Here is a 19,492-nt window from a genome sequence, read left to right on the forward strand (position 1 = left end):
CTTGAGAGTAAAACTTTATTTCACACCTGCCGACACACACATACTTACCTATGTTGACCCGCCGACTGCCATGTCTCCTGATCCGACTATCCGGGTTACCTGTGAATAAAATGATACTCACCTCAATCCAGTGTCCAGATATAAATCCTCGTACTTGGCAAAAAAAATAAACGAACACCCGGACCAGCGGACTGAAAGGGGTCCCATGTTTACACATGGCACCCCTTTCCACGAATGCCGGGACCCCACGTGACTCCTGTCACAGAGGTCCCTTCAGCCAATCAGGAAGCGCTACTTCGTTGCACTCACCTGATTGGCTGTATGCGCGTGTGAGCTCAGACAGCGCATCGCACAGCTCCCTCCATTACTTTCAATGGTGGGAACTTTGCCGTCAGCGGACCGCGGGTGACCTCACCTCTAACCGCAAAGTTCCCACCATTGAGTATAATGGAGATGCTTTGCGATGCGCTGTCTGACAGCTCAGACGTGCAGCCAATCAGCAGGGTGCCAGGACGTTGCGCTCGCTGATTGGCTTAAGAGACCTTTCTGTGACAGCAGTCACGGTGGGGGTCTCTGCATTCGGGGAAAGGGGTCCCATGTGTAAACATGGGACCCCTTTCAGTCCGCTGGTCCGGGTGTTCGTTTATTTTTTTTGCAAAGTACGAGGATTTATATCTGGACACTGGATTGAGGAGAGTATAATTTTATTCACAGGTACCCCGGATCGTCGGATCAGGAGACGTGGCAGTCGGCGGGTCAACATAGGTAAGTGTGTGTGTGTGTCGGCAGGTGTGAAATAAAGTTTTACTCTCAAGGTGTGTGTCTCCTGTTTTTATTTGGGTATTTTTTTCCCAGTAGTACTACAGGTACCAGCGGTCCCGTTTTTCTCCTGCATGCTGGAACTTGTGGTTCTCCAAGTACCAGCTTGCGGGGGAGGCTTGCTGGGACTTGTAGTACTACAGGAAAAAACAATATTCTTGTCATTTTCTCAAGGCTATCAGCCCCCCATCCGCAGCCCTTGGATGGGGGTGGGGGGGGGGGGGGGGACAGCGTCGGGCTTCACCCCTGGGCCTTGGGTGGCTGGGGGGGTGACCCCTTGATTGAAGGGGTCCCCACTCCCCCAGGGTAGCTCGGCCAGGGGTGACTGGTTGGATATTTAATGCCACGGCCGCAGGGCGCTGTATAAAAGTGACCCCGGCTGTGGCATTATCTGTCCAGCTAGTGGAGCCCGATGCTGGTGTAAAAAATATGGGGGACCCCTACTCTTTTTGTCCCCCGTATTTTTTGCACCAGCACCAGGCGCAGAGCCCGGTGCTGGTTTTAAAGATACAGGGGATCCCCGGTCCATTTTTCCCCCGGATTTTTAGAACCAGGACCGGCTCGAAGAGCCCAAGGCTGGTTATGCTTTGGAGTGGGGACCCCACGCCATTTTTTCCGGGATTTTACCATTCCATCTAAAAAAATATATATATATTTTAAAAAATATATAAATAATACTTGTGCCTCCCAAAAAGACAAACCAAGTACCTAATCCCTTCTAATATAAATATGCTATTACCAATAAATAAAAAACACCAAAAAAAACATGTTTTAAATTTTTTTTATTAGATTCACCCACCAAAGTGTGGCGGATTGAAAATGACGAATTTACTGTCTAAAAGCACTGTTGTCGAATTTCCAAACTTCAATTGAATATACTTTTGTCGAATTTCCGCATTTGTACCATTGCAGAAATGTCGAATTTGACAAATGTCGAATTTCAAAAAGTCGAATTTTGAAAGACCGTTTTTTTGACGGAAAGTACTAAATTGCATTGTCGAAATTTTATTTTTTTTGGCGAAAAAGTCCCGTTTTTCGACAATTTCGGGAATTCGACCGCAATTGCATATACCCCTATAAGTCCCTCATATGATTGGAGACATATCACCACAAATACTGTTGCCCTGCATCCACTAGGAAGGAAGAATTACACTGTATAAAAGTGGCCATTTACAGGACACGGTTACATATAGAATGTGATGGTAGATAAGAACCACTTGGCCCATTTAGTCTGCCAATGTACATGGACACACTTACACACTAGGGTTAATTTTTGTTCGAAGCCAATTAACCTACAAGTATATTTTTGGATTGTGGGAGGAAACACACACAAGCACGGGGAGAATATACAAACTCCCAACAGTTAGTTCAATGTTGGGAATCTATCCCATGACCTCAGTGCTGTGAGGCAGAAATGCTAACCATTACACCATCCGTACTGTTGCTCGCTACCTGTCTCCTCTTTCTGTAACCATCTGCCGCTATGTTACCAGGAACATTAAGCTGCAGTCTTTTGTGAGGTCACCCCTCAGACACACATGAAGCTTCATTCAAGGCCGCAAAAACATCCAATGGAATAAAGATTATTGGTACAGTATTTGTGTAGGAAAACACACTGCAGATAGGATTTATTGTATTTTACTGTGGTTGCAGTTTAACCAGCATTCACAAGGAACGGATTAAATGTGCATAATCTAGATGGACATCAGCCATATCAATGCAGGCCTTTTGTTGGATTTTGAGGGTTGATGGCAGCACCATATGATGCCCTGGAATATTGCATGCATTTTCCACAGAGCCATACCCATGTTACATAAGTTACGCTATTTACTGAAAGTAAAACATTTGTCTACCGACAACAATATAATAACAGAAAGCGACAGCAGCATATAAATCCTCCATCAGCTATAACTATGCTTCTGTCATCCCTCTATATTTCTCTGCACCAGTCACTGCAGCTACTGCTTCTATTAAAGAACTTATTTTTTTAGCTAATGGCAGAGATCCAAATTGTGTCATCACTATTCAGGTACTCCATCTGTACATTCTATTGTTAGTGCAGCCTGTGAAGCTGGAGAGAGGAAGTTATGAACTTAATCAGATAACTCTCTCACACACACACACACACACACACACACACACACACACACACACACACACACACACACACACACACACACATATATACAAATTATCTGTATAAGCAATGCAATTTCATGCTAGTCCTTGTTCATCTCCAATCCCTTTTCTATGAATATGAAACCTAGTATTTCATTACTATTATAAATGTTCAATTAACAGAACTTTCTGCCATTTAGTATGATACCACAGTAATTGGATAACTTTTTCATAAATGTAATTACCACCATCCATTTACTAACATAAATATTGTGCGATTCCTAGGCTTTCATGCCTATTGCTTTTTCCCTTATTCCACTGTCAAATAAATAAATAAATAAATACTATTCTATTGACTTAACACAAGACATATTTGACCTGAGTTTGTCATTTATTGTAAAAGGAAGCAAAGTGTTTTTTTCCCAGATCTCTGCAATAGTGCTGTAAACAGCACACTGCAATGAGCTTCACTTAAATCAATAGAACAAAAGATAATGCATTGAACAGCACTGTATAAAGAACTACTGGGTCAATCGATCATGGACACACGTTTTTCTCCTTAATCTGGAAATCACTACACAAGACTGCCTCAGGCAGAACGTGCAGAGGTAATATGGAGAAACCAGATTTATAAAAACACACACACACACACACACACACACACACACACACACACACACACACACACACATAATGGAATTTCTTCTAGATGGAAAGCATTTACCTAAAAAGTTCCAAAGGCCAGAAAGAAGGAAAGGGGAAGAGGGGGGAAATAATTGCAGTTTACTGTGGATGTTTACAGATGCATACGCTACTAATCAGAAATCACACGGAGATGCACTAATAAACAATTACTGATCTGGGTACCTCAGTGACAGTGTGGAAAGATGTAGCCAATTGATACAGTACCTTGTATATTTTAGGTATGGTGCTACAAACAACTAAAAAAAAAATATGCTCCTTAAAAGTCCCAAACACTCTGGGCAATTGATATGGGGGGATATACAATTACCCGCAATTCTTTCTCACAGTAGATTCCCATTTTTTCAGATTTAATTTTTTTATTTCTTTTGGGGGGGGGGTTGGGAAGGGGGGAATCAATTGGCCAGTGTGTGTTTTTTTTTCACCATACGAAAACACACAGGATCTGGGATAAGGTCCAGGCCAGTGCCGGCTATCGGGGATAATTGATTTACCTCTGAAGTCCGTTTCCTGCAGCTAATTGCGTGTACCCACGATGTACAGTGTACCTTCTTTGCAGCATCTATCTATTAAAAGAAATATGATACCTGTATTTGTACGTATGTTTATATCCTTTTCCCTGATTCCAAGTGGTACTCTGGAAACATTGAGGTTTTATGAGTGGAGTGAGGAACCCAGGGTCTTCCAAATCTAGCGCTTTAAGTCTGGCTCCTCCACTTCAATACCTCGATTGCCAGTAAAAAAACTGAATTCAGAGTCCAAAAGAAAGAGAGAGAGAGAGAGAGAGAGAGAGAGAGAGAGAGAGAGAGAGAGAGAGAGAGAGAGAGAGAGAGAGAGAGAGAGAGAGAGAGAGAGAGAGAGAGAGAGAGAAGACAGACACCTGTAATACACAAATGCAAATAAACTAAAGAGTGCAAGGAAGGGCATACCCCCCCACTGAATTGAAGAAAAAGAAAGATTTAATGGTAAGTAGAAAAAAAAATAATCCAATTTTAATCTGTGGGGGACACTGGAGACTCCAGGGACATCCCAAAGCTGTCCAGAGGTGTAGTAGTACTCCTGGGTGGCAATTACCTATCGCCAAAAATGGACATATTTGAAAGAACACACCTGTAGAATTGTGCAAGGATAACCAAGGCAAGGTGCACATTTGTTCAACAGAGGCTCCATGTCTTGACACCCAAGAAACACCTAGTGGAATAAGCCTTCACTTTTTCTGGAACTGGTACCATTGCACCAAGAAAAGATTGGTGAATTACAGACTTAACCCACCGAGGTACGACCCTGCTTAGAGTATGACCACCCCCTCTTATAGAAATCCTCATACAGGATGATGAAGATCATCCACAAGATGCTCCTCTTATGTCCTTAGTACATAAAACCTAAGATCCCTAATCGCATCCAAGGATTAAAAAAGAGCACTCCTTATCCTGAGAAATCCCTGTGCATAGCCAGTACAATCATCTCCTTATTCGTATGGAACCTGGACACTACCTTAGGTTAAAAATAAGGTTCACAGATGTACCCAGAAATTTTCCCTTGGCTCCCGGCTCTGCCCAAACTCCCGCACCCTCACCCGACTGTTTCTCCCACGCTATCCTTCTGGAAAGGGATAAGACGACATTCATACATTTCCTCGGTCTTTGGCCCTCTTACCTCCTTTTTGAGCAACTCGACATTCCCACCTGGTCTCTCCCTGGAGTATTACCAAAACTGGGCGCTGGAGGGACTTTTTAGGGTAGGTCAGTTAGTTCAACCGTCCGGAATTAAGCAATTCTCGGAGATTCGGGCAAAATGGGAGATTCCGCAGGCAGACTTCTGGAAGTTCTTGCAGGTTCGACACTTTCTATACACGGACAATAAGTACCGTCGGGCGTCCCGGGAGCTGACGGCATTTGAAAAAATGTGTGTTGCGCCCCTGAATCCCTTACATACTGTGTCCACCCTGTATAGACTCCTATGTGCGTTTGACTCCTTGCCCCCTCCTCTTTTTACTCAGAAATGGGAGAGAGATTTGAACATCTCGCTCTCGGACAGGGATTGGGATGCTATTTTTCTTAAAACCCACAAAAGTTCCATGTGCATACAGGTCAGAGAAACACAATATAAGATTCTGATGAGATGGTATAGGCACCCTACCCTCCTCCACGCCATTTCCCCGTCCATCTCTCCCGCCTGCTGGAGATGTTGTGGAGACCTGGGCTCTCTGTTGCATATCTGGTGGACCTGTCCCCTGATTAAAACTTTCTGGGAAGATGTAATATCTACTTCCGGCGAGATCCTAAATGTCCCTGTTTTATCTGACCCGGCCTACTGGTTATTGAATCATTCCATGACCCCACTCGCTACCTATAAGTCCTCACTACTACGGCACCTAGGCAACGCTGCACGGGCAGTAATCCCCACTATGTGGAGATCCTCTAGTCCTCCTACACGGTACACCTGGTTTACTAGATTAGACTACTACATGAATATGGAAGATATATTACTGAGTGCTGGGGATAGACGGTCTGAGTTTATTGCCACGTGGTTGCCCTGGATAGAATACAAGGCCTCTGAGTCGTACAAGACTTATATTTCTTCAATAAGATAAGACGAGAGAGGAGAGCCTAGTTGCGGTATATTAATGGACACCTACCCCGGACCAACCGGTTTGAACCTTTCGGGGCATTTCGCATATTTTTCTGTGCTCTGCATTCTCGACTAGGTCACCTTTCCTCCCTATTATTCTCTTTTTCTTGTTCTGTATCTATGTTCTTTAAGGTTTCTTATTCTAAAAAAATGTTAATGCAGACTTTGGATATACTGGAAACACGGCTGTTAACTGGTTTATGTTTTTGTACGACACTGTATTATGCCGTTAATTGATGTTTATATGTGTTTAACATGCTGGTGCATGTCTGTATTCCTTTCAATAAAAACAGATTATACAAAAAAAAAAAAAAAATAAGGTTCAGTTCTTAAAACCGCCCTATCCTCATGGAAAATGAGAAAAGGTGAACGTCATGAAAGAGCACCCAATTTGGGCTCTCTATGGGCTGAATCAGTATCTGCAAGTTCATGGACTCCAAAGGCTCAACTGGTGAATGTTGCAAAGCCTGGAGATATAAAATCAATTCCCACAGAACAATCAAAGACCATAATGAGGTTGCGCATGAAGAACTCCCTGAAAGAACATTTGAACCTAAGGGAGCAAGCCAGTCTTATTTAAAAGAATACGGACAATGCTGATACCAGATCCTGAAGAACCAAAGTCTACAACCCTATATCAAACCATTCCTGCAGAAACAGTGGCAACCTTAACAACATACAAGGGGACATCAGAAAATGTATCCACTCACACCAGACAATTATAACTTCCAGACCCATTGATACCAGCTTCATCATAAATTGAGTAAGGCTATCTGAAAGCCCCCTGGACTTTAAGATTGGGGCTTCAATAACCAAGTTGTTAAAGCCAGATGAAGTAAAACTACCATACATACTGGAAATGATCTTGGCTTAATAGGTCCATCTGCAGAGAAAACATCACAGAAGAGTCTCCAGCATGCCCACAGAGAATGGTCTCAGGACCTCCTGGGCCAGTCTGAGGCCACCACAATTACCCACATTCCTCTCTTTTAACCGTTTGGAAGCATGACTACTAGAGAAAACAAATAAATGTGAGGAAAAACAACAGGGAACTGGATCCCTGGTCCTGGAACAGTATTCCTTTACCTTAAAGTTCCACTTGGACTCCCATCGTATCAGCATCCAGCCGACCATATCTTTCAATCAGCTGTTGGAAAACATCAAGAGAACAACCCCCAGGATGCGGCAGTAACTGGCCTCCCAATTGTCTACACCTGGGATGAACACAGCAACAAGTCTGAATAATAATTTCTGCACAACACAGGATCTGGATGGTTTTCCTCATGACCTGACCACTATTTATACCCCCCATGATGGTACAGATATGCCATGGCTATTTATAAATGAATAGTCATCAACTGTCCCTTCAAGAGAATTTTAACTGCCTTCAGTGTGTCAAAAGCCTCCAGAATTTCCAGCATATTGATAGGAAGGCACGGACTACTCTAGAGACCATCTGTTTTGGATTCTGGACTGGGGAGAACTGCATCCCAACCAGAAACTGGTAGCCATCGTCACCAGGAACCAGTCCCAAATAGTAAAATGATGACCCCTTTCTTGAGTGACAAACCCCAGGAGACAGAATGATGTATTGGGAGGATAAATGAAGCTGGAACATGGTCGACTTCCACAGTAACTAAATCTATATGTTTTGAAAATGAAATAAAGTCAATTAAATAGTCTAGAAAGTAGATCCCACCATGCCCTAAACCCTCGTGCAAAAATGCACCAACACAGTCTTCTTTGCCAAGAGGGACTTTGGAAAAACACCAGATAAAGTTTAGTGTCAAACAGCATCCCTGGAAAGAGCCTCCTCTGAGATGGCACTAGATTGCAGTAGTTTATAATCCAACCATGTGATTTAAGAATTTATTCAAGCCACCACCAGGCCTGCATCAATGTCTACTTCCTCAAAACCGAAGTATCACTCATTTGCACAGAGAGCAAATCTGATCAAGGAGAACTTGAGCGGATACCTTTCTCCAACTGGTAGCCCTGCACTAACCTAGGCCAAGGGCAGGCTAGGCTTAAGAGTAATGCTTACTGCTGTAAAAATTGGTTTCAATATAGCCTTAATCTTTTCTATTCAAAACTATCCCTCAGATACACAGAATTAGTCTGAGGGATAGTTTGAATAGCATTAGGGACAGAAATAGTTGTAGACATTGATAAACATGTAATAGGAATATCCACCTTTGGAGGAGATTCCCATTTGTCTCTACTTGCTGCAGGCAACAAGTAAACTTCAGAGAAAGTCAAAACTTTCCACCTGGACAAATCCAAGTTTCAACCAATAGATCCCCCTTCCCCAGGTCATTCCTAAACTGGTAATGACTCTGTATGTAGTGCCTCCATAAGCCCATGCCTCTTAACGTGGTATCAGAGCTACTGATTTGTACTGCATATGGTAGCAACTGTTGTGTCCTACATCTGCCTTATCTATTGATCTCTCTGTACACCCCGTGTATACGCAGTTCTGTGCCGCAATAACATACTGCTGTTTGAATTTTGCATCTATTCTTATCGGAATTTTGTATCCTGTGAACGTATACTACAACGTGCCCATCTTTAATGGTATGGTTTTATGGTTTCTGCGATGTATGTGGAAATTTATTTTATGAACTTTTGCCTTTTATTTCTTTGCTTTTTTAGGTTTCTGATTTTTTACTTTTTTTTGTATTATTGGAAACATGCAATAAAAATACGTGATTAAAAAGGGGGGAAAAATCCCCCAATTTAGGAAGGAAGGAGAATAAATGGACTTTTTCTTCTTCCTTTTTGAACAGTGCATAGTCCTGTACTTTATAATGCTCACCCTCTTACATATGAAGCACCTGTCTCACAGCCAAAATTAAAGCATTTGTCTCCTAAATATACTCCTTTTCGGTCAACGAAGATGACTCATGATCAAAATTCACCAGTTCGTTGATATTTTTCATAGATGAGACATCTGAAGTGGAAACCTCCCAAGGTCTAAAGAGGATCAGGAAGCGACTTTTTCTGGAACTTAGGAGGAAGATGTATCCAGTAACCTTTCCAGAGAAGAAGACACCTGGCCTAAGTGGGCCAGTCCATGAGCCCATGCCGGCTACTCAGGGACAGTTGGGTGAAAACACTGGGACGTTCATTTCAGCACCAGAACATTCCACTTGGATGCTGAACAAGGAGCAGTGGAGGGAATATACATATTGTGTTCCCAATTAGCAACCAGCTACTTAAATAAATAAATAAATAAAAAATGCAAACACTGCCTGAGTGAGAGATTTAGCCCAAGCTGATTTCATTGTATTTGCAGGAAACTGGTCATCCAGTTGACACTCATTGCTGTAGGAAGGTTACCGGGTCTAAGCTTGCTGTAGGAAGCACCATCACTTTCTCCCTTTCCTAGGAAGGCTTTGAGAGCATTCCCCCTCATTTAAAAAGGGACCAAACCAAGGTTAAGCTCCAGTCACTTCACTAACCGGTGATTGAACCCTCCTCCCCAGACACTGCTAGGGGATAGGGGTCTCTTTTTTTCATGTGGGGTGCAGAGGATGAAGACCCAGAGACAGCACCCAGCCCCACAACCTACGGCTGAATAAAAGTCAGCTCCAGTGCATTACAGTAGGAGCTTTTATAGCACGTAATCCAACAGGAAGAATACTAAAATAGGGAAGAGCGTAACAGTGAAACACTTCATTTTAGCTACTACTACAGAGGCCAACACTGATGATCATAGTAAGCTGCAACAGCACCTATGCCTAGCGTGGTCTACACGAGCAGCAAAAACCACTAACCTTAACGCCACTTTCTCTGGAGACCCTTCCCAATGGTGATTGAGGCTTTGGTACCAGAGCTCCTTTTAAAAATAACTAGGCTCACAATATAGTATGGAAGAGAGCGCCCAGCTCCCTCAGGCACTCAACAAAAATGCAATTTGGTTGCAGCCAATTGAGGTAGTGAGTGGAAGGAACCAGAGTTTAAAGCGCCAGGGCTCCTCAGTCCACTCACTATATCCTAAGGCGATTACAGGTTTAGTATCCCATATCCAAAATGCTTGGGAATTTGGATATCTGATTTTTCCATATTTTGGAATAATTGCATACCATAATGAAATATCACGGCGATGGGACCAAAATCTTAGCAAAGAATGCATTTATGTTTCAGTACATAAACAAATTATTTGTTTCATATACACCTTATACACACAGCCTGAAGACCATTTAATACAATATTTGTAATAACTGTGTATTAAACAAAGTTTGTGTACATTGAGCCATCAGAAAACAAAGGTTTCACTATTTCACTCTCAAAAAGTTCCGTATTTTGGAATATTTGGATATGGGATACTCAACCTGTACTATAATCAGTACATTATGAAGACAAAATAATCAATTAATATTTAATATTATGATGGGGAGCAGGTATGAAGTTTCTTCTGCACACAGCAGGCCTTATTCATATTTTGGAGTAAAAGCAAAAAAACCCTCAGTACTGTGCACCTTGGTAAATACATGTTGTGTTTCAGGTGGGAAAAATTAAAACTGCAGGATGACATAGTTGGGGGAGGGCTCCTACTAGTTTAATTCTAAATTTCAATGTAAAAAACAAAGCGGTTTGCTACATGGAAAAAAAAATGCAGTTGCACCCTTGCATTGTACAGCAACTCTGAAACAAGGCCCAATGGGTGAGCCATTTATAGATGCAATCAATTTACTAGCAGCCAAAGGCATTGCAGACGAATGAGGCACCCTGTGATGTCACAGGCTCCTAATGACAAGATATACAGATGGAGCCATCTTTATCTTGGCCTTTAATAGGATTAATTGAGCCAGGGCAGTCGGACTTAATCCCCTGCTATCCTGACTTAATCCCCTGCTGTATTGTTCTCTCTTATTGTATTGCAGCTGAGAACAATAGATGAAAGGTTTATGCTAATAAACCATGGTGTGACTAGGCGCAACATAGAAACCAAGATGATCGTAACTTCATCTGTATATGTTTAAAAATAGATAATCTCACTGTATGTAAAAGAACAGTTCTCTTGTCAGCCAAGATATTAATAAATAATTCATGGGCAATTAATATGAAGTGATAATTTTCACAGAGCAGATCAGTAAATACCATGCTAAACAACCTACACTGAAGAAGCTTTCAAAATCAGTATTATGTACGTTGAAGTACAGGTTTTCCTCAAAGTTATATGAACAGTTGGATTGTTGGTCATATATCTCCAGACCACAGAACAAAGGGCCTGATTCAGACCCGATCGCAGTTGTGCATTTTCGCACAGCGGGCAATCAGGTCATAACTGCACATGCTTACGCACCGCAATGCTCACGCGTGTCGCACAGCAACAAAGGTCATTGCTGGTCAGCGATGGGATGGTGCAAAAAATCCAATTGCACAGGCGTTCGCAAGGTGATTGACAGAAGGAAGCCGTTTGTGGGTGGTTAGTGAGGCTTTATTGGGAGTGTCCGGCAAAACGCAGGCGTTCCCAAGCATTTTCAGGGAGGGTTTCTGACGTCAGCCTCGGCACCGATCAGCCTATTGTGATCGCACTGTAGGAGTAAGTCCTGGGCTGCGCAGAGACTGCACAAAGTGGATTTTAGCAGCTTGGCGTACACATAGGAACGCACACTTACACAGCGGATTTACACTCCCCCTGCAGGCGGCGACTATCTGAATGCAGGACAGCAATATTAGCAGCCCAGCGATCAGGACTGAATCACCCCAAAATTCAGTAATGATGTACAGGTTGAGTATCCCTTATCCAAAATGCTTGGGACCAGAGGTATTTTGGATATGGGATTTTTCCGTATTTTGGAATAATTGCATACCATAATGAGCTATCATGGCGATAGGACCCAAGTCTAAGCACAGAGTGTATTTAGGTTACATATCCACCTTATACACACATCCTGAACGTAATTTTAGCCAATATTTTTTATAACTTTGTGCATTAAACAAAGTGTGTGTACATTCACACAATTCATTTATGTTTCATATACACCTTATACACACAGCCTGAAGGTCATTTAATACAATATTTTTAATAACTTTATGTATTTAACAAAGTTTGTGTACATTGAGCCATCAAAAAACAAAGGCTTCACTATCTCACTCTAACTCAAAAAAGTCCGTATTTCGGAATATTCCGTATTTCGGAATATTTGGATATGGGATACTCAACCTGTACACAAATATTCTTAAATACTGCTAAAAAGGCCCCTGCTGACTCTCAGCTGACAAGTTCAAGGAAAGATTGTGAAAACTTCATAAATTTTTTTTTTCTGTGGGTAGATTTATTAAGTGGTGGATTGGCTAGCATTAAAGGGCCCCATACACTACAACGATAATATCCGATTTCGGGCATTCGGTCCGATATATCGGGTGAAAACTGGCATTTTGGAGGCATTTCTGATCCGATCCGATGCGCATCAGATCGGATCCTCCAGATTGAATGTGCTGCACTCGTGATATGTCGGACCCCGCAGACATGGCTGGGATTGCCCAAGATATAGCGTATGCAAAAGGACAGCATACGATGTATCTTGGGCGATCCTGCCGCCCGGGAGGCTGCCACGGTGATCGCCTGCGACATGTCAGACGGACATGTCGCAGTATAGCCACAATTTGCAGGTGTGCGCACCCTCTGGGATAGTACGGGGTCTAATGTATTTCGTACGGGTCTCCCTTCCTGGATTAACCAGTAACAAAGGATTCAGTTCTTCCGGAGAATTTTCATCAGAATCCCTGTTCCACTTCTTTCTCTCTTGATAATTAAAGCTGGAGTATATCACATGTCTTTCTTTCAATTAAGCCAGAACATATGCTCTGATCACTTCATTTCCAGGCTCGGCCTCACCTGAGAAACTGCGCATGTGTGCTTAATTACCAGCACATGCGCAAGTGGTGAAGAATACTTCTCTGAAATAAATGGTTAAATGGAGCCTATAGGTTACTATGGGCTAATGGCATCTGAACATGGAGTCAATAATGGGACAAAGTACTAAAAAGCTAAGCTTTTTGGAATTTGGTAAATGGGTCTTTTTCCTCACGGAAATCTATGGGAACAGCATTTATGATGCCTGATATTTGCTGCAGAGGTTCCCCATTATTGTGTACTGTATACACAGTGCTAATAAATGTAGCAAGCCTCTGAAAACACCTATGTTTTAATAGTGTATTGAGATATAGCTCCAGGCATTTGATAGACTAGTGCAGTGGTTCCCAAAGACTGACATGTTGCAGTAGTGTATGGGGCCCTTTAAAAAACCAGTGGGCATTGACGGCAGTTTGGAGGGACAAATACATTATTTCTGAGTATCCCACAGATCCATGCAGATCTTTACTCAAAATGCCTCAGAGGCATCTCATTTTTGGGCACTTTTGGTGGCAGTTTCAATTTAGTACCATGGGAATGTACTAAAGCTCCCAAACCGGGTGGGAGAGTGCTGAGGTCCTCAGGGGCCAAAGTATCGAACTTGTAGAACTTAGCAAACGTGTTTGAACCAGACCAAGTAGCCGCTTGGCAGAGCAGTAGAGCCGAGACACCCCAGGCAGCCGCCCAGGAAGAACCCATCACCCTAGTAGTGTGGACCTGTACAGATATTGGAACCAGCAAACCTGCCGTGGAATAAGCATGCTGGATAGTGAGCCTGATCAAGCGTGCAATTGTCTGCTTTGAAGCAGGACACCCAATTTTATTGGGATCATAGAGAACATACAGCGAGTCGGATTTCCTGTGACGAGCTGTCCTCTTTACGTATACCTTCAAAGCCCTCACAACATCCAAAGACTTTGAAGTAGCAGAGGTGTCGGAGACAACTGACACCACAATAGGTTGGTTGATGTGAAACGCAGACACCACTTTATGAGTTCAGCTCTGTCCTCATGGAAAATTAAATAGGGGCTTATGTGAGACAAAGCCCCCAGCTCCGACACACGTCTTGCTGAAGCCAAGGCCAACAGTGTGACGGTCTTCCACGTAATATATTTTACGTCCACCTCCTGTAACGGTTCAAACCAGTCCGATTGGAGGAACTGCAGCACCAAATTGAGATCCCAAGGTGCCGTGGGAGGCACAAAGGGAGGTTGGATGTGCAGAACACCTTTTAAGAACGTATGCTCCTCAGGGAGAGAAGCCAATTGTTTTTGAAAGAAAATGGAGAAGGCCGAAATCTGGACATTTATGGAGCCCAGACGTAGGCCCACATCCACAACTGCCTGCAGAAAAAGCAGGAAACATCCCAGATGAAATTCAACTACAGAATAATTTCTGCTCTCACACCAAGAGACTTATTTCTTCCAAATACGGTGGTAATGTTTAGACGTTACCCCCTTCCTGGCTTGGATCATAGTCGGGATAACTTTGTTAGGGATCCCTCTTCTGGCTAGAATCAGCCGTTCAACTTCCATGCCATCATATGTAGCTGTGGTAAGTCCTGTTAGACGAACGGGCCCTGTTGCCGAAGATCCTCTCGAAGAGGTAGAGCCCACGGATCGTCGAGGAACATCTCCAAAAGGTACGCGTACCAGGCCCTTTTTGGCCAGACCGGAGCAATGAGTATTGCTGGTACCTTTTCCCTTTTTATTCTTTTTAGAATTCTTGGGATCAGAGGAAGTGGAGGAAACACGTACACCATCTGATAGACCCATGGAGTCGTCAGAGCGTCTACCGCCACTGTCTGTGGGTCTCTCGACCTGGAACAATACCGCTTGAGCTTCTTGTTGAGACGAGAGGCCATCATGTAGATTTGAACCTGAACACTTCCGGGTGAAGGCACCACTCCCCCGGGTGCAGGTTGTGTCTGCCGAGGAAGTCTGCTCCCCAGTGGTCTACTCCCGGAATGAAGACCGATGACAACGCCACAGCATTTTTTTCTGCCCAGAGGAGAATTCTTGACACCTCTGACATTGCTGCTCTGCTTTTCATTCTGCCCTGTCGGTTTATGTATGTCACTGCCGTCACATTGTCCGGCTGGACCTGAATGGCCCGATCTTGAAGAAGATATGAGGCCTGCAGAAGGGCGTTGTATATGGCCCCGAGTTCCAGAATATTGATTGGAAGGATGACTTCCTGACTTGACCATCTTCCTTGAAAAACTGCACCCCCTGGGTGACTGCTCCCCAACCTCTGAGGCTTGCGTCCGTGGTTAACAGAATCCAGTTCTGTATTGCGAACCTCCTACCCTCAACGAGCCACCTCAGAAGGGAGATCCTGGCTTTTAGCGACAGATGGATCCTCTGGTGCATGTGAAGATGCGACCCGGATCATTTCTCCAACAGATCGAGCTGGAAGGGTCTTGCGTGAAACCTTCCATATTGAAGCGCCTCGTAAGAGCCCACCATTTTCCCCAGATGGCGAATGCATAGATGCACCGATATCCGGGTTGGCTTCAGGACATCCCGAACCATCGACTGGATTACCAATGCCTTGTCCAATGGAAGGAACACTTTCTGTGACTCGGTGTCCAGTATCATTCCCAGGAATGGAAGCCTCCATGTTGGCTCTAGGTGAGATTTCGGAAAGTTCAGAATCCACCCGTGATCCTGCAGAAGTTTGGTTGAGAGACCAATGCTGTCCAGCAACCTCTCCCTGGACGGCGCCTTTATCAAAAGATCGTCCAGGTACGGAATTATGTTCACTCCCTGTTTACGGAGTATAAACATCATATTTTCCATCACTTTGGTGAATACCCTCGGTGCCGTGGAGAGACCAAATGGCAGGGCCTGGATGTGACTGAAAAATTTTAGTCCGGCTCCCATCTGACAGCCCTCCAGGCATCATGGTCCACAGTCATGCTGAAGGCTTTGAGGAAGCAGAGCCTGAGCTCGGTTCCTAAGCACCTGCAGTTGCTGGCTTGCGTGGTTTACCTCTTGCGTCTCTGGAGGCCGTAGAAGCACCTCTGGATTTTCACTTAAACTTGGCTGTCCGAAAGGACTGTAAATTTGAAGCTGAATAAGCTTTCCTGGCTGAGGGAGCAGCGGAAGGAAGATACGTAGACTTACCCGCAGTAGCTTTGGAGATCCATTTTTTCTAGTTCATCTCTAAACAATGCCTCTCTTATGAATGGTAGGCCTTCCACGCCTTTCCTGGAGTCCGCATCAGCAGTCCATTGCCGTATCAACAAGCCCCTGCGTGCCGACACTGCTATAGCGGTGGTGCATTCATTAAGAAAGCCTCTCTCTTTTATGGCTTCCACCATAATGTTCGCAGAGTCCTGTATATGCTGCAGGAGTAAAACAACATCCCCACTAGACAAGGAATCTAACCCCTCAATTAGGAACATGACCAATTAGCAATAGCTTTTGTGATCCACGCACATGCAATAGTGGGTCTCTGGGCCACCCCAGCAACCGTGTAAAATGATTTGAGTGTAGTCTCAACTTTACGATCAGCCGTGTCTTTTATGGAGGCTGCACCATGGAAAGGCAATACAATTTTTCGTGACAGCCTAGAGACGGATGCGTCCACTATTGCTGGATTTTCTCATTTTTCCTATCCTCCAGAGGAAAAGGAAAAGTTGAGAGCAACCTTTTAGGGATTTGAAATTTCTTATCAGGATTAACCCACGGTTCTTCAAACAGGGTATTCAATTCCATGAACACAGGAAAAGAGACTGAGGACTTCTTTTTAACATTAAAATAAGATTCCTCACACTCCTCTGAATTTGCAGAACATATCTGACAGGCTCTATAAGAGCCTCTATTCCCTGCGACAGAGTAGCATCCCCCCCACCCTTCAAATCCACCTCACCCTCCTCCATGTCTGACCCGTCAGCGCCAGACTGCAAAATATGGGCCAGAGATTGTTTTTGCGGACAAATGGGAGGGGATTGAGATGCTGTTTGGGGGACTGGGTCTCTATTCATAAGCTCATCCACAGTCGGTCTTAAGTATTGCGTCTCTTTCTCATTGCGGGATATCGTAGAAATATTGGAGATCATTCCTTTAATGGAATTAACCCACTCCGGTTCAGCCCCACTATTCTGGGAAGGTGCACTGCCCTGAGTACCCAGTAGTGAGCCCCCTGGTGAAAAGAAACACTCCGCTGTACAAGAAACACACTTTTTGTCTGACATAATGTAAATGTGACAACACACACACGAAAAGGTTAAGCACAATTAACCCACAAAGAGCCCTTCAGGGAGACAGAGTAATTTGGAGCCAGCCACCACTGCGCCCTTATCGCTAATGCCAAGCTTAGCCAGGTCGCAGACTAAGTACCCTGATAGGGGACTTAGTACACTAATAATTGCTCCTCCCCTGCTATGACCCCCTGGTACCACTGAAGTAATCTGGAGTCTCTCCGGAGGAGCTGCGTGACCCTGTCAGTCAGCGTCTGTGTCCACTGCAGAGGAAAAATGTTGCTGGTGAGCTGCTGGATCCGCTCATAGTGAAGGCCCCGCCCCTTCAATGGTGCGCGGTCTTCCCGCATTTTTTATACTGGCTGAGGTAATCTGGTGCTTAAAATGGAGAGAAAACCATTTTAAGGCTGTTTTTGCCAGTGTGGGAACTGTGTACAGTGTACTGAGACACAGCTGTGTACTGTGTCTGGAGACGCATTCCGCCCCGGTTAGAAGCCGTGCGTCTCCGTACCCTCATGCCGCAGTATCCTCTAGGACAAAAATGGTGCCATCCAGCCCTGCCTGAAAATAACAAACACATAAAATAAATGCAGAAAACTCTTCAGGAGCTTCCATTAGGCGTGACCGGCTATTCCGGGTACATTTTCTAAACTGAGTCTGGTAGGAGGGGCATAGAGGGAGGAGCCAACCCCCCCTACCAAATTTTTAAAGTGCCCATGGCTCCTAGTGGACCCATCTATACCCCATGGTACTAAATGGAACCCCAGTATCCTCTAGGACGTAAGAGAAAAATGAAGACAGTGAATTCTGTTCAGCGTCATTCTCTGTATTTTTACTGTGGTTTTCCGTTAGTAAAGAGGGCAGATTGAAAAACTGTGCAATTGTGCCGACAATGTTACCCTACACTTAGTAAATCTCCCCCTTATACCACTTTCAGACAGAAAAATCTCAAAGTCCCGGGTTTTTTCTGGTTTCGTGAAGCCGGGAAAAACCCGGGTTACAGTTCCTAACCCCCTTTTACGCAGCACATTTAACCCGGATTATTCCCGGGTCGACCCCTTTCAGACAGAACCCGTGTCAGCCCTGCAATAGACTTGTGTGTCATAAGAAATGGACTGTTTTTATGGCACACAGAGATGAGGTCATGAAAAGTGGGTGGTGAGTGCTCACAGCGTTGCATTAACCATGGCCGACGAGTTACTGCTGAGCAGCCCGGAGTGCCTGAGTTCTTACTGTTTTTTGCTGTTTCACACAGTAAAATGGGAGCCTGATGCAGCTGCTTGCACTGTGCTACCTGGTACAGTCTTATGCCAGGAGAAGGGAGCAATTTCTGGCGGAGAGGGCTAATACTCAACGCCGGTATTTGCACAGGAGGATAGCCCTGATTTTGGGCAGTATTACATCTACCCTGAGATTTACCAGCGCGACTAATCGACCGTTGTGGACCAGAGACCGCAGGCATGGACAAGCTTTCTGGGCGACTGTGGAAGCTGATCAGCCAGAGCAGTGGATGGCACACTTTCGGATGTGGCGTGGTACGTTTTACTACCTGCTGGAACTTCTCATCACTCACCAGGGGAAGCACCAACTACCGCAAGACCATCAAGCCATGCAGGAGACTGGCGATTGTGTTGTGGTGGTATGCAACCCCGGGGGAATACCACACCATCTCCTGCTTGTTTGGTGTTGGCATATCGATGGTGTGTGTACTAGTGAGGGAAGTGACCCAGGCATTGCTGGAAACCCTTTACCACCGCTTCATCTCCATACCGCAAGGTGCCCGGCTGGATGATACAAATAAAAGGTTTCCTGCAATGTAAATATCCCCAGTGTGCTGGAGCCATAGATGGGACCGACATACCCATTATTGCCCCCAGAGACAACCCAGCCGATTACTATAACCGAAAAGGCTGGCGCTCCATCATCCTGCAGGCTGTAGCGGACCATAAGTATTGGTAAGTAGTATGGTGTGTTTTAATGTGAGTCATATGCTGGGCCCATGATGTGTATTGTTAAACACATTTTCAGAGAGCTTTCAGTTTATTCACTACGTGCTGCTGTGTGCGCACAATGCCCCTTAAGGTAAGTATCTTGGCAATGTTGGTGTATACTGTGACGTCCTTCACTGTCCAGTGATCTGCTTCCGGATC

The 19,492-nt window shown here is 44.4% G+C and overlaps 1 protein-coding gene across 5 annotated transcripts in view; it reads right to left on the reverse strand.

The window, feature by feature from the left end:
- BTBD8 (BTB domain containing 8) overlaps positions 1–19,492 on the reverse strand; it is a 329,622-nt gene that overhangs the window by 163,105 nt on the left and 147,025 nt on the right. The gene's annotated exons all lie outside the window — the stretch shown is intronic.

This window comes from Pseudophryne corroboree, chromosome 9, assembly GCF_028390025.1.
Source record: "Pseudophryne corroboree isolate aPseCor3 chromosome 9, aPseCor3.hap2, whole genome shotgun sequence".
Classification (NCBI taxonomy): Eukaryota; Metazoa; Chordata; class Amphibia; order Anura; family Myobatrachidae; genus Pseudophryne; species Pseudophryne corroboree.